Source organism: Rhinatrema bivittatum, chromosome 9 (genome assembly GCF_901001135.1).
Source record: "Rhinatrema bivittatum chromosome 9, aRhiBiv1.1, whole genome shotgun sequence".
Classification (NCBI taxonomy): Eukaryota; Metazoa; Chordata; class Amphibia; order Gymnophiona; family Rhinatrematidae; genus Rhinatrema; species Rhinatrema bivittatum.
In genome coordinates this window covers 154,388,306-154,401,143 of record NC_042623.1, presented here as the reverse complement: position 1 = coordinate 154,401,143, position 12,838 = coordinate 154,388,306, and the positions used below count along the sequence as shown (strand labels likewise).

Below are 12,838 nucleotides of genomic sequence, written 5' to 3'. Positions count from 1 at the left end.
TCACAGTCCTGCAATGGTTGCTCACCCAATGACAGCAGAACATAAATCTTTGATTTCATCCTCTGCGCGTTCCATTTTACGTGAGCAATCCCCCGCCTACGACGACCGCCCTGACTCACAGAAACCTTTCTCGCTTTTGTTACGGTATCAACCGTCCCCCTACAAGATTTTTATACAGTCATATTTCTAATATATAATGTATTTATTGACTATTACTAAGTTATTGTTCTGATTCAATTTTTTTACTGTTATACTGTTATGGATTTAAATGTAACTGGTTTGTTATAATGTAAACCGGAGTGAAGGCAATGTCTGCTATACCTCTGTATATAAACGAATGCTAAATAAATATCCTGGGATTTACCTCATCTGGCCCCATGGCTTTGTCCACTTTCAGTTTTCCTAGCTCTTCCCATACACTCTACTCCACCCCCATCCACAATCTTGTTAACCAGCAAAAGTCCTCCAGGGTAGTCTTTTTAGTGAATACCGAACTGAAGTATTTGTTTAATATTTCTGCCATTTCTTTCTCTTTGCACATTGTTCCTTGTTACCTTTCAGTTTCATTATACCACTTTGGGCCTTCCTTTCTCTGATTATATCTGAAAAATATTTTGTCACTTTACCTCTTTTCTGATTTTTCTTCATCTCCCTCATTTTCACCAGGTATTCTTCCCTGTATTTCTCTCTTTAGTATTCTTTATACTACTTTCAATGCTTTTTTTTCCTTCCAAGCACCTCCTTTGAGAACCAGATTGTTTTCTTTATTCTTAATTTTGTTTACTTTCCTAACATAGGTTTGTAATAGCTCCTTTTTAACATGGCCCATTTTCTCCCAGTTCTTCCTGGGAGGTGCATTCCCATTTTGACAAAATCTGTATTTTTGAAAATCAAAACTTGGCTCTTCATGTGACCTCTTCTGTATCCTATTTGCGATATCAAACCATACAGTCTGATGATCACTAGTGCTCTGATGGGCACCTACCTGGATATTAGAGACATCCCCATTAGTTAGCACTAGGTTGAGTATCGCACCCTCCCTCATGGGTTCCATTGCCATCTGTTTGAGCAGAGCCCCTGGAAAGGTATACTTGAAGGGGTGAGAAGGGAGGAGGAGTATCAGGAGAAAGGAAGTTGAGGTTATGGACTGTGTACCTTTACTGTGAAACTGTTGAACTACCAAATTGCTAATTGAATTGGCCACTGTTGGAGACAGGATGCTGGGCTCGATGGACCTTAGTTTGAACCAGCATGGCAAGTCTTATGATATATGGGTTGGGGATATTTATTAGGAAAAAGTGTCTACTCAACATGGTTATGTTGCATAAAGAAGATAGACATTGTAGAATCCTGTACGAATTGAGTGATGTGTAAGGATCTTGGGTACGTTCTGCTTTGTGTTTTTACTGGATTATTTTTGAGGGAAATGGGGTTTTATCATGATACCATGACATTTTATTAATTATGCTATGAAACCACTTGGGTCCAGTCCCTGTGTACCTATTAATGCCTCTATAGAGAGAACAAGTAGAAAAAGACCCTCAATTCTTTAGTTTGGTGAGGTATTTATTTGGAGTCCATGGAAAAGTTGACCATCCTATTCCTGTTTGGAGAGCAGACTATGATAAACAGACATTTTGGTTGAATTTTCAAAATGTTAACACATAAGAATTAACATTTATTTATTTATTTATTTTTAATTTTTATATACCGATGTTCCTGTAAAGAATACATATCGCACCGGTTTACAAGGAACTGAACAGTCGCCTCCAGGGCGGAAATACATTAAAACAGTTGCCTCAAGGCAGAATACATTAACACAAGTATACAGGAAAACTATTAAAAGAGAACTTTCATAAACTCAATTAAATGTAACTGTGAACCATAAATCAGGAACATATGTACAGAGGTAGGTATATCGTCTGTCGCTTCACCAGATTTTAGCTCTCATAGGTGCATAAGTGTTCTGTATTTTATAAAAATCTAAAATATGCTTGTATTTTTACTTTCACGTGCACATATTCGAGTAATAAAGGGGTGGTCGAGGGGCATTTCCAGGCAGGGCCAACGCTTTCGCACATAAGTAGCTGTTTTAAAAGATGGTGTACATTTGCCAGCTTACTCGTATATTTTTCATCTGCTAATTATCTGGTATAAGTGATATTAAATGTGTTTGTGTAGTACTGACTGGATGGGAGGCATGGATGAACTGAGGGGAGTTCAGGCTGAAGGACGGGGCAAACTGGTGGACTAATCAGTAAACTGGTTAATTATGACACGTTTTAAGATGGGCTGATTTACGCGCATAAATTGGGTCTTAAGCGAATAAGTCCTTTATTTTGGCATGTAAAATATATGTGCACATTTTTAAAATGGGTAGGAAAAGTAGGAGCATTCAATTCATTGAGATATGTGGTTTCCAGGGGCGGTTTGTATAATGAAGCAGGGTGAGGCAACCGTTTCCGGCAGCAAGATTTTGAGGTGGCAAAATTGCCCCTGAATTATTTCTGCCACAGCTGCCTCACCTTTCGTTCAGGCAGGAAAACCTGCAGTGCTGGCAGCATGGTGAACGCCAGCATCCAAAAGAAGAGAAGAGAGACCGTGGGCTGCTTCCGGAGTGGGCTGAAGAAGTCAACAATGATCAGATGGCTTGGTGAAGACCACGCTGATGAAGCAGGCCACAGGAGGTGAGGGAGGCAGGCTATGAAAGGGAAGGGAGGAGGAGTGAAAATGTCTGTCTCACGCCTCTGTCCTCATCAAGGACAGTTCTTCAGGACAGTTCTCCAATCTTTGTTGTTCGCCAAAATTGATTACTGCAGCGCCCTCCTTCTAGGCCTCCCTATGTCTACCACCAAGCCACTACAGATGATACAGAACGCCGCAGCGAGACTACTGACCAACACCAACCGTGGAGACCACATCTCACCTATCCTTAGGAACCTACATTGGCTACCAGTGAATTTTAGAATCCTACACAAATCAATCACTCTAATACACAAATCCATTCACCACCAACTTCAACTCGATCTCGAAATCCCTTTCAAACTACATTCTCCAAATAGACCAACGAGAGAAATTCACAAAGGAACACTGCAATTTCCTCCTACTAAAGCCACACGCCTTACCTTGACAAAAGATCGAGCCTTCTCGATAGCAGGCCCAGATATCTGGAATAACATCCCCACAGACCTCAGATTGGAACCCTGCCTCTTAACATTTAGGAAAAAACTCAAGACATGGCTCTTCAGTCAAGCCTTCTCTGAACCCCCTGACATTCACTAGTCTGCCCTTACTCTATGCCTGAAGGACATGCCTGAATGACAGCCTTATTTTCTGCCTGTACGATAGACTTTGATACTCCTAAGCACCTTAGGCATTATGTTAACAATAGTATTATATTTATAATTTTCAGCCTGCTTTAACCTATCTTTCCAGCTGATTAAACTCCCAAGTTCCTACTCCCTGTTGAATGTAACTTTGCCTCTTCCACACCTTTGTTGATTTAAGTTAGTTGACACTACAGTTGTTTACCCTGTTCGATGTAAACCGATCCGATATGGTTGTTGTCCATGAAGGTCGGTATAGAAAAGTGTTAAATAAATAAATAAAAATCCCTTACCTTTCCATCTGCCTCACTCGCTCAGCTTCCCTTTCCTTCATTAACACACACAAGACACAGACGTTCCACAAAAGTGAAACATTTATTCTAAAATGCTTACTTTCCCCTTTCTTTCTGGGATTGAAGAATGGAAGTGTTCCAGTGCCTGTTTCGAAGCAGGAGCGCTGTGGGTCCTGTTCCTGCCTTTGAGGTGCCATCTCCTCCAACTGCTGCTTCTGGAGGTGGAACATCAGTATGTTAGAAGGCTAAAAGAGGAAAAAGTACAGTTAAGATGCTTCCCACAGAGAAAACAGTGCATCCAACTGCATATACATTTTCCAATGGGAAGCATAAATTCACTTCCAAAGTAAACTCCAGGGAATGCAAGCATGCATGCATGCACCTCGTAGGTCACTGGCCCCTTGGAGAAGCTTCTGCTTGCATAGGGTAGTCGGGTGGCTATGGTAGGATTTCGGGAATTATGTCTCCAGATGGGTTTGAAGATACCTTGACAGGAACGAGCCTTAATCATAAGCTAGGGTATGTTGGGTTTTTTTTTTTACTCCCGCGCCTGAAACCGCGATCACCGTCCGGATTGGGGTGGGAACTGGGGCCTGCGCAGCCGGCGCGAGAGCCCATCGGGGTAAGGCCTAAGGTTACTTCACCCACCTTCCACCGACGGCTCCCCCACCGGCCACGAGGCTTGCCGCGCTGACCCGACTTCGCCGCAGACCTCCCACTCCGCCTCTCCCCGAGGAACAACCAATCGGAGAGAGGCAAGCACGAACACCAATAGGGAGGCTTCTTCAGGGGCTTTAAACCCCAGCACTCCCTCCAGGCGCCCTTTTACTCCCGCGCCTGAAACCGCGATCACCGTCCGGATTGGGGTGGGAGCTGGGGCCTGCGCAGCCGGCGCGAGAGCCCATCGGGGTAAGGCCTAAGGTTACTTCACCCACCTTCCACCGACGGCTCCCCCACCGGCCACGAGGCTTGCCGCGCTGACCCGACTTCGCCGCAGACCTCCCGCTCCGCCTCTCCCCGAGGAACAACCAATCGGAGAGAGGCAAGCACGAACACCAATAGGGAGGCTTCTTCAGGGGCTTTAAACCCCAGCACTCACTCCAGGCGTCGTGCGCCTTGCATCGCGCGTCTAAGGAGCGCGACAAAGGGCCCCTTTGTCGCGCTCCTTAGTGCGTACCCGTGGTGCGCTCAGAAGCTACAATCACCCTCCCTACTCCAGCTGGAATCCTATACACTGATCTCAAGCATCCCCTAATCAGCCCACCTCTAACACCCTTCCAGCCTATCTTACTCTCGACCAACCACTCCAGCGTGCACCCAGCCACTCCAGCGTGCACCCAGCCACTCCAGCGTGCACCCAGCCACTCCAGCGTGCACCCAATATCCCCCACCTGCCTCAGCAATCTCATAATGTCTCCTTCATTCCCAATTCCAATCCTCCCTCATTATCCACCTTCCAAAGGACATGCAACTCGACAAGCCCATCACCACCTCAGAACCATATCTCCAATTATAATCACTCCTTTCACCCAACTACTAGGCCTCACTCTATTCTCTTTAACATTATTCAATGCCCAATCCCTAACAAAGAAATCAGTCATACTAAACGACTATCTCATCGATGTAAAGCCGGATATATGCGCAATCACTGAGACCTGGCTTAAACCATCTGACACTGCAATACTTAATCAACTACCCACAGTGACATACAATTTCTTCTCCATCCCTCGCCAGGGAAGAAAAAAAGGAGGAGGAATCCTCCTAGCTACAAAAAAAGACCTCAGATTCACGCAGCATTCCACCAATACAAACTCCAAAATCGAAATTGGCTTCTTCTCCTCAAACAAACTCCAAATTCTACTTGTCTACGCCCCTCCAGGTGTCCTGGAAACAGACCCCTCACCTCTGGTTGAACTAACCACCTCCCTCATTAATCTGGACGCCCCAGCTATAATCTTAGGAGACTTCAACCTCCATGTCGACAACTCTATACTATCACCCAACTGCGAAGCCTTACTCACAGCATTCTCCGCTTTAGGTTTCTCTCAACTAGTCAACAAACCCACACACAAAGCTGGCCACACACTTGACCTTATATTCATAAACACAGCAATTAAACCGGTCCAGCACCCCATCTGCACGAAGGTCCCTTGGTCAGATCACTCCCTTATAACAGCGTCATTCTCAATAAAAGATACCAGTCCATCTCCCATTCCATCCCCTTGCTTCTCTTACAGGAAAACATGCTCCATGGAAGATCTCAGCAATCACATATCATCTCATCTCACTCAAGTAGATCTCACCAATCCGAATTCAGCTCTACGATCTTGGAACAACATCACGGAATCCATTGCCAACAGATTATGCCCGCTAACAACAAAAAAACCACACCCCAATTCATCCAAAAGGCAACCGTGGTTTACACCAGAGCTAAAAAAGCTTAAACGAATCTAAGACAAAAAGAGGCTAAATGGCGCAAAAACCCATGCACCATCACCCTATCTACCTATAAATCTACTCTTCACCAATATAAATCCAATACTTTAAAATCCAAGAGGAACTACTACGCATCCAAGATCCACCACCTAGTCTTCGACGCTAAAGCCCTCTTTAACTACGTCTCTAACCTCACACAAACAAGCCCTCCAGAAATCGCTCTCAACCAAGCTAAATCTAAAGCGGAAGAACTAGCAATATTTTTCAACAATAAAATCAGCAAACTTCTAACGCAGCTTCCCCCTAACACCGTCTCTACATCAACCTCACCTCAGACCGCCGTCAACAATACCCGCTTAGCTGAACTGGAACTCACCTCCTTCATCGAGATCCAAGATACTCTACGGAAAATGAAACCATCCTCTCACCCATCAGATCACATCCCTTCGAAACTGCTCCTATCAATTCCAGACTCTATCTCAAAATCCCTGTCAGACATCATAAATTGCTCAATAACACAAGGATCTTACCCAGATGACCTCAAATTGGCCTCACTCAAACCACTACTCAAGAAACCAAACCTAGATCCTAATGACCCAAACAACTACCGACCGATCGCCAACCTCCCCTTCGTAGCCAAGATCATGGAGAAATTGGTGAACACCCGACTCTCAAACTACATTGAAGAAAACAACCTCCTATTCCCATCACAATACGGATTCCGCAAAACACTTAGCACGGAGTCCCTCCTCATCTCCTTAACAGATTACCTCATCCTGGGCCTTGATAAAGGACAAGCCTTCTTACTGATCTTACTGGACCTTTCGTCAGCCTTTGACACCGTTAACCATTCCCTGCTCATCAACCAGCTAGCCTCCTTGGGTATCACAGGCACAGCACTCTCCTGGTTCACATCATTTCTCAGCAACAGAAGATACAAGGTCAAATTACAGAACAAAGAATCCTCACAACACACTTCATCAGTAGGAGTCCCACAGGGCTCTTCCCTGTCTCCTACTCTATTTAATATTTACCTCATACCATTATGCCAACTTCTCACCGACCTCAACCTCAAACATTTCCTGTACGCTGATGATATCCAGGTCCTGATCCCCATTAAGGATTCCCTTGCAAAAACGCTGACTTTCTGGAACACATGCCTTCAAAAAATTCAACGCCTCCTCACCAGCCTAAACCTGGTACTAAATTCTGGCAAAACTGAACTCCTGCTCATCACCTCTGAGAACAGCACCTTTTCACCGACACAAGACACACCAACAATCACACAAGTTAGAGACCTAGGAGTCCTAATTGACAATCGCCTGAATTTCAAAGCCACCATTAACAAAACAACCAAAGACTGTTTCTACCAACTACAGGTGCTGAAAAGAATTAGACCTCTTTTCCATGCCCAAGATTTCAGAACCATCCTGCAAGCAATCATTTTTTCAAAATTAGACTATTGTAACACCATCCTACTTGGTCTTCCCGCTTCTTATACTAAACCGCTTCAGATGGTACAAAATACAGCTGCACGAATACTGACAAACTCCAGGAGAAGGGATCACATAACCCCCATCCTAAAGAGCCTCCATTGGTTACCTATACACTTTAGAATTATTTACAAGGCCATCCTTACCACATACAAAAATATCCACCTACTGGCTCCCATCGACATACAGATCCCTCTCCAACTACATAATTCAGCAAGACCAACAAGAGATGCATACAAAGGATCGCTACAGGTACCACCGTCCAAATCTACCAGACACATCACACTAAGAGATCGGGCATTCTCTACAGCCATTCCTCCGTTATGGAACTCCATCCCTTCAAACCTCAGACTTGAAACATGCATCTCAACCTTCAAAAAAAGACTAAAGACATGGATATTCACACAAGCATTCCCGGACTCAAACTGATCTACCCCATCCACGCCAATCCTTACCTCACATACACCATGACTAACCTTCATGTTTGAATTTTATATTATTTTACACTATCGTTACATGTTTGATTTAATAACCTGTCCTTTCTCTTCTCTCTCTGCCAAGTTCTAATCTCCCTGTTATTTGTAACTGCCTTTTTCCGCACCATTGTTTTAGTTTTGTTTACGATGCACACTTGTTTTAATGTGAACCAGCATGAGGGGACTGCGTTCTCGAATGCCGGTATATAAAAACCCTAAATAAATAAATAAATATCAATCTAACAAATTTCCTGCTAGTGATCTTCTTAGTTCTTGCATTTTGCCAAAGCGTGCTTCCTTCTGGAGTTCTCTTGGCCAGTGAGCATCAACGCATAATGCAGGGGTGGTCAATTCCTGGTCCTCAAAAGCCACATGGCAGATCTGGTTTTCAGGATATCCATAATATGCATGAGATATTTGTATGCCTCCGTTGTATGCAGATATAACTCATGCCTATTCATTGTGGATATCCTGAAAACCAGACTTGTATGTGGCTCTTGAAGGTTGGAGTTGCCCAGCTCCTGACACAATGTCTTCATGTTTATACTGCATTCAGTGCCACCATTAGTGATTCACCTGCATTTTAAAGGGTCCAATTCTGTTGTTGCCTAAGCACAGTTAGCAGGCATCCAGTGCTTCTTGGTAATTATAAACAAAGGGGCAAGAAGAGCGAATAGCAGCTTTGGCCTCTGGATGTGTCCATTTGTTAATGTTTATACAGTGGCTATAGAAAGTCTACACCTCCTTGCACATGTTTCACATTTTGTTGTCTGTGCATCAGACTTACTTGCTTTTAAATGCAGATACTTTTGTCCATTTTTCAGTGCACCTTTCAGGGCCAAAAATGTTTTATTGGGCTACAAAGCATATATGCATCCAAAAAGCAAAACTAAAATCAAAGGATACATCTCCAACCCATGAGTCAATACTTTTTATTTATTTATCAAATTTCTCTGTACTGGTGTATGGACCAAACCTTCACATCTGTTTACAATCTTGTTAAAATACATAAAAACAATTTTTCACAAGTAAAACAATTATAACTAGCATTAACTAATAATTTAAACATTGCTTGCAACAGAAAATACCTGATCTACCACTCACATCTCACATCCATCATATTCTTCATTTGCTTCTTAAAACATCTTTATCGTGAAATGCTCAGTTGTTGTTCTCTGTATAAGCCTGTTTGAATAACCATGATTTAGTAGTTTTTTAAAATTCTGTCTGTCTTGTTTCTAGCCTTAATTCCACTGGTAGAGTGTTCCAGATCTTAGGGGCTGCGAAGGATAATGCTCTTTCTCTTACTGATGTTCGTCTAGCATTAAATTGGTACTTATTTTGGTTTTTTTTGTTTCCCCATTTTACTTTGTACTCTCCAGTCCCTCCCCCAATGGTCTCTTCCCCTTCCACACTTGCTGAGCCGACAGAAACATCTTTCCTTGAGACTTGGACTGTGCCAAAGGTGGCGATTTTCTCCTTTGTTTTGTCTGGCAGTGACATTTTCCCACAGCACTGCTGGCTCCAGTTGGGACCCGGCTGGTGTTAGCTGTTAAAGTTTTGGCACCCTGGTACTCAGGATGGTTCCAGCCTTGCCAGTATGTATAATGCATGTGGTGAAGGAGTGGGATTATCGAAGCACATCCCCCCGCCTCTATTATGGCATGATTACTGGGGACGCTGGGCAGAGGATATGGTAATAGATCCCATTTGTGTGTGACAGATGAGGCTCCAGAGTTTTGGGGTTTTTTTTTTTTTTACAACTTCTTTTACTCCTAAGGGCACATGACTAATTTATATCTTCTGGGGCACTTTGGCTAGCATGTTACATACCATGCTGATGCTCTGTCTCTGGGGGGAAGCTCTTGCTTATGGCCCAGGTAAGTAAAGTAAAAAAGAATAAAAAAAAAAGTCGTCAGTGTGTGTGTTGTACTTTGGGTGCTCCCCATGAGGTGAGTGGCTGGAATAACTCGGACAGGACCAGGTCTGGGTGTTAAAATAAAGTTTACTGATTGGTAAAGTTAAATAAAATCCATTTATCCAAATTGACGAGCATACATCCGAATGGTGTTACAAGATAGTTTTGGTCAGGTAGGTGTCCTTGTCACAAACCTCTGGGTAGAGCCCGTGGAGATTTTTAAATGAGCATAACTCTTCCATGGGCTGTGTGGGAATCCTATTGGAGGTGTCTCCAACTTTACTGAAAAATCCCACCTTTTAGATATCTTCATCCTGGGACACTCAGCCTGTCCTGGTCCCTTGGGTGGAAATCCAGATGGAATCTCCTGATCTTGTTCTTCCTTTTTATATAAAGGGGGTACCCAAAAATTAAAAATAAAACTTACCTGAGGACTCCTGCCCAAATACTGGTCAGGCTGCAGAAGTGATAACTTTTAAAAGAAAGAAATGGTGTCGCTGAGAGTAGCAGAGAGCAAATGCAGATGGAGGCTGACATGCATAATTTTTAGAACAGTGTTACAATTTAATAAAGTTTTTTTTTTTTTTATTGTGTTGGTCCCTTCTAAACACCCCTAATTGGATTAGCACAACCCAAAGCTCTGCTGTGGAAGTAACACCTCCATGACAGTACTCTTGGTGAGGCCTCACCTGGAGTACTGTGTTCAGTTCTGGAGACCGTATCTTCAAAAAGACAAAGACAAGATGGAGGCGGTACAGAGAAGGGCGACCAGGAAGGTGGAGGATCTTCATCGGATGACGTACGAGGAGAGATTGAAGAATCTAAATATGTACACCCTGGAGGAAAGGAGGAGCAGAGGTGATATGAAACAGACTTTCAGATACTTGAAAGGTGTTAATGATCAAAAGACAACGACAAACCTTTTCCATAGGAAAAAAATCAGCAGAACCAGGGGTCACGATTTGAAGCTCCAGGGAGGAAGATTCAGAACCAATGTCAGGAAGTATTTCTTCACAGAGAGGGTGGTGGATGCCTGGAATGCCCTTCCGGAGGATGTGGTGAAGACCAGAACTGTGAAGGACTTCAAAGGGGCGTGGGATAAACACTGTGGATCCATAAAGTCAAGATGCTGCCAATGAAGAGTGGGTGACTCGCCAGAATGATGGCTACTGCCTGGAGTCAATACCCTTATTAAATAAACATACACATGCTTACTGTGACTCCAACATCGCTCTAAGCTTCAACAACAAGAGGAAATGTGGAAAAAAGGATTTGCACTCACAAAGAGGGGAGTAGCTGGCTTGTTACGGCGGTTACTACCCCAAATCAAAAAAGCCTGATACTTCACTTTCAATGCATATACAGCATAGTTCTCTGATTCAACGGCAGGGGAGAAGAAAAACTGATACTTCACACATCCAGCAGAGCTCTCTGCTTCAACGGCAGGGGAGAAGAAAAGAGGGTTCGCACTCACAAAGCGGGGAGTAGCTAGCTTGTTACGGCGGTTACTACCCCAAACCAAATGTGCCTGATACTTCACTTTCGATGCACATCCAGCATGGCTCTCTGCTTCAACAGCATGGGAGAAGACTGATACTTCACGCATATCCAGCATAGCTCCCTGCTTCAACGGCAGGGGAGAAGAAAAACAACCAATAAGGGCTGTATAACATAGTCTGGGTAAAACAAATAAGCATGGGTGTAGCTTGCTTATTGCGGCGGCTACTACCCCTAACGAATCAAACTAGATATTTCACTTGGATGCAGCTCCATCACTGCTCTCTACATTAAAGGTGGGGGTGGAAGGGAAATAGAACCAAGAGCTAAGAGAAACAGATAAGTATGAGAGAAAAAATGTGTGAAGCTTGCTGGGCAGACTGGATGGGCCATTTGGTCTTCTTCTGCCGTCATTTCTATGTTTCTATGTTTCTATGACTATTTGCATCAAGGGTCAGGGCACCTTACATAAGAACATAAGAAAATGCCATACTGGGTCAGACCAAGGGTCCATCAAGCCCAGCATCCTGTTTCCAACAGTGGCCAATCCAGGCCATAAGAACCTGGCAAGTACCCAACGGTCTCCCTGGCACATTTCTATAGAAACTCCGCAGTCGCAACGCAGGGACCCAGAGCAAAGCAAAACTGTTAGCAAAGATTTTCAAGCATGCTATAAAAGAAATGCCTCCAGCCAAAATGATAGATCAGGCAGGGAAGGAACACAAGAGTAATCGTTTAACCCATCTGTCTGGTAGCTCCAGATACTATTTCCCAGGATGACATCAGCAAGAGCAGGAGCACCGCGCCCCCATGTAAGGAAGTGACAGTTATAGAATGCAGCAGGGAGGGACCTGTTGATGAAATGAGCAGACCTGCTGTCACAGTGCTCTGCTCACAGGCCTTAGAAAAAGCTACCAAAACACTAAAAAGAAAGAAAAAACAGTCAGTGGAATGTCAGAGACTCAATGTGTGATGGGTGTGAGGCTATTTAATTAGTGTTTCCAGTAAAGGTAAGGGACATTTGTTTAGGACAGAATACGTTTTAATATAATAGCTGCTGCGTGGAGTTTAGAGCAGCTTATTAAAGTCCGCTATTGAGAGTATTGTATGTGATGCGCACAAGTGCTTTCAAAAAGAAATGAACCGCTGAAGGCGTGTGTTAAAGAAACCCCTCTGAGCATAAAATTCATGCAGTGCTAGCTGACAACAGCTAAAGACAAGCTGCATGCCCCAGAATAAGGAGGAACCACAAAAGGAGTACCACAGGATTCCCAAATATTAATCTCCAAGGAAAGCATGTGATATAAAAGCAGCAGAAACAATTAAAAAAGATTAAAAGTATGAATGAGTAGAGAAAAACTGTTACTTTCTCTGAGAATAGGGTCACCTAATTATAATT

The 12,838-nt window shown here is 43.6% G+C and overlaps 1 protein-coding gene across 5 annotated transcripts in view; it reads left to right on the top strand.

Moving 5' to 3' along the window:
* Nucleotides 1-12,838, top strand: part of ST6GAL1 (ST6 beta-galactoside alpha-2,6-sialyltransferase 1) — a 239,412-nt gene that overhangs the window by 27,732 nt on the left and 198,842 nt on the right. The window contains exon 1 of one of the 5 annotated variants that reach the window (XM_029615813.1): nucleotides 12,303-12,449. The exons of the other annotated variants lie outside the window; for them this stretch is intronic. The gene's annotated coding sequence lies outside the window, so the exon portion shown is untranslated. Of the gene's footprint in view, nucleotides 1-12,302; nucleotides 12,450-12,838 lie in introns of those variants that run through there. 5 annotated transcript variants of the gene reach the window in all.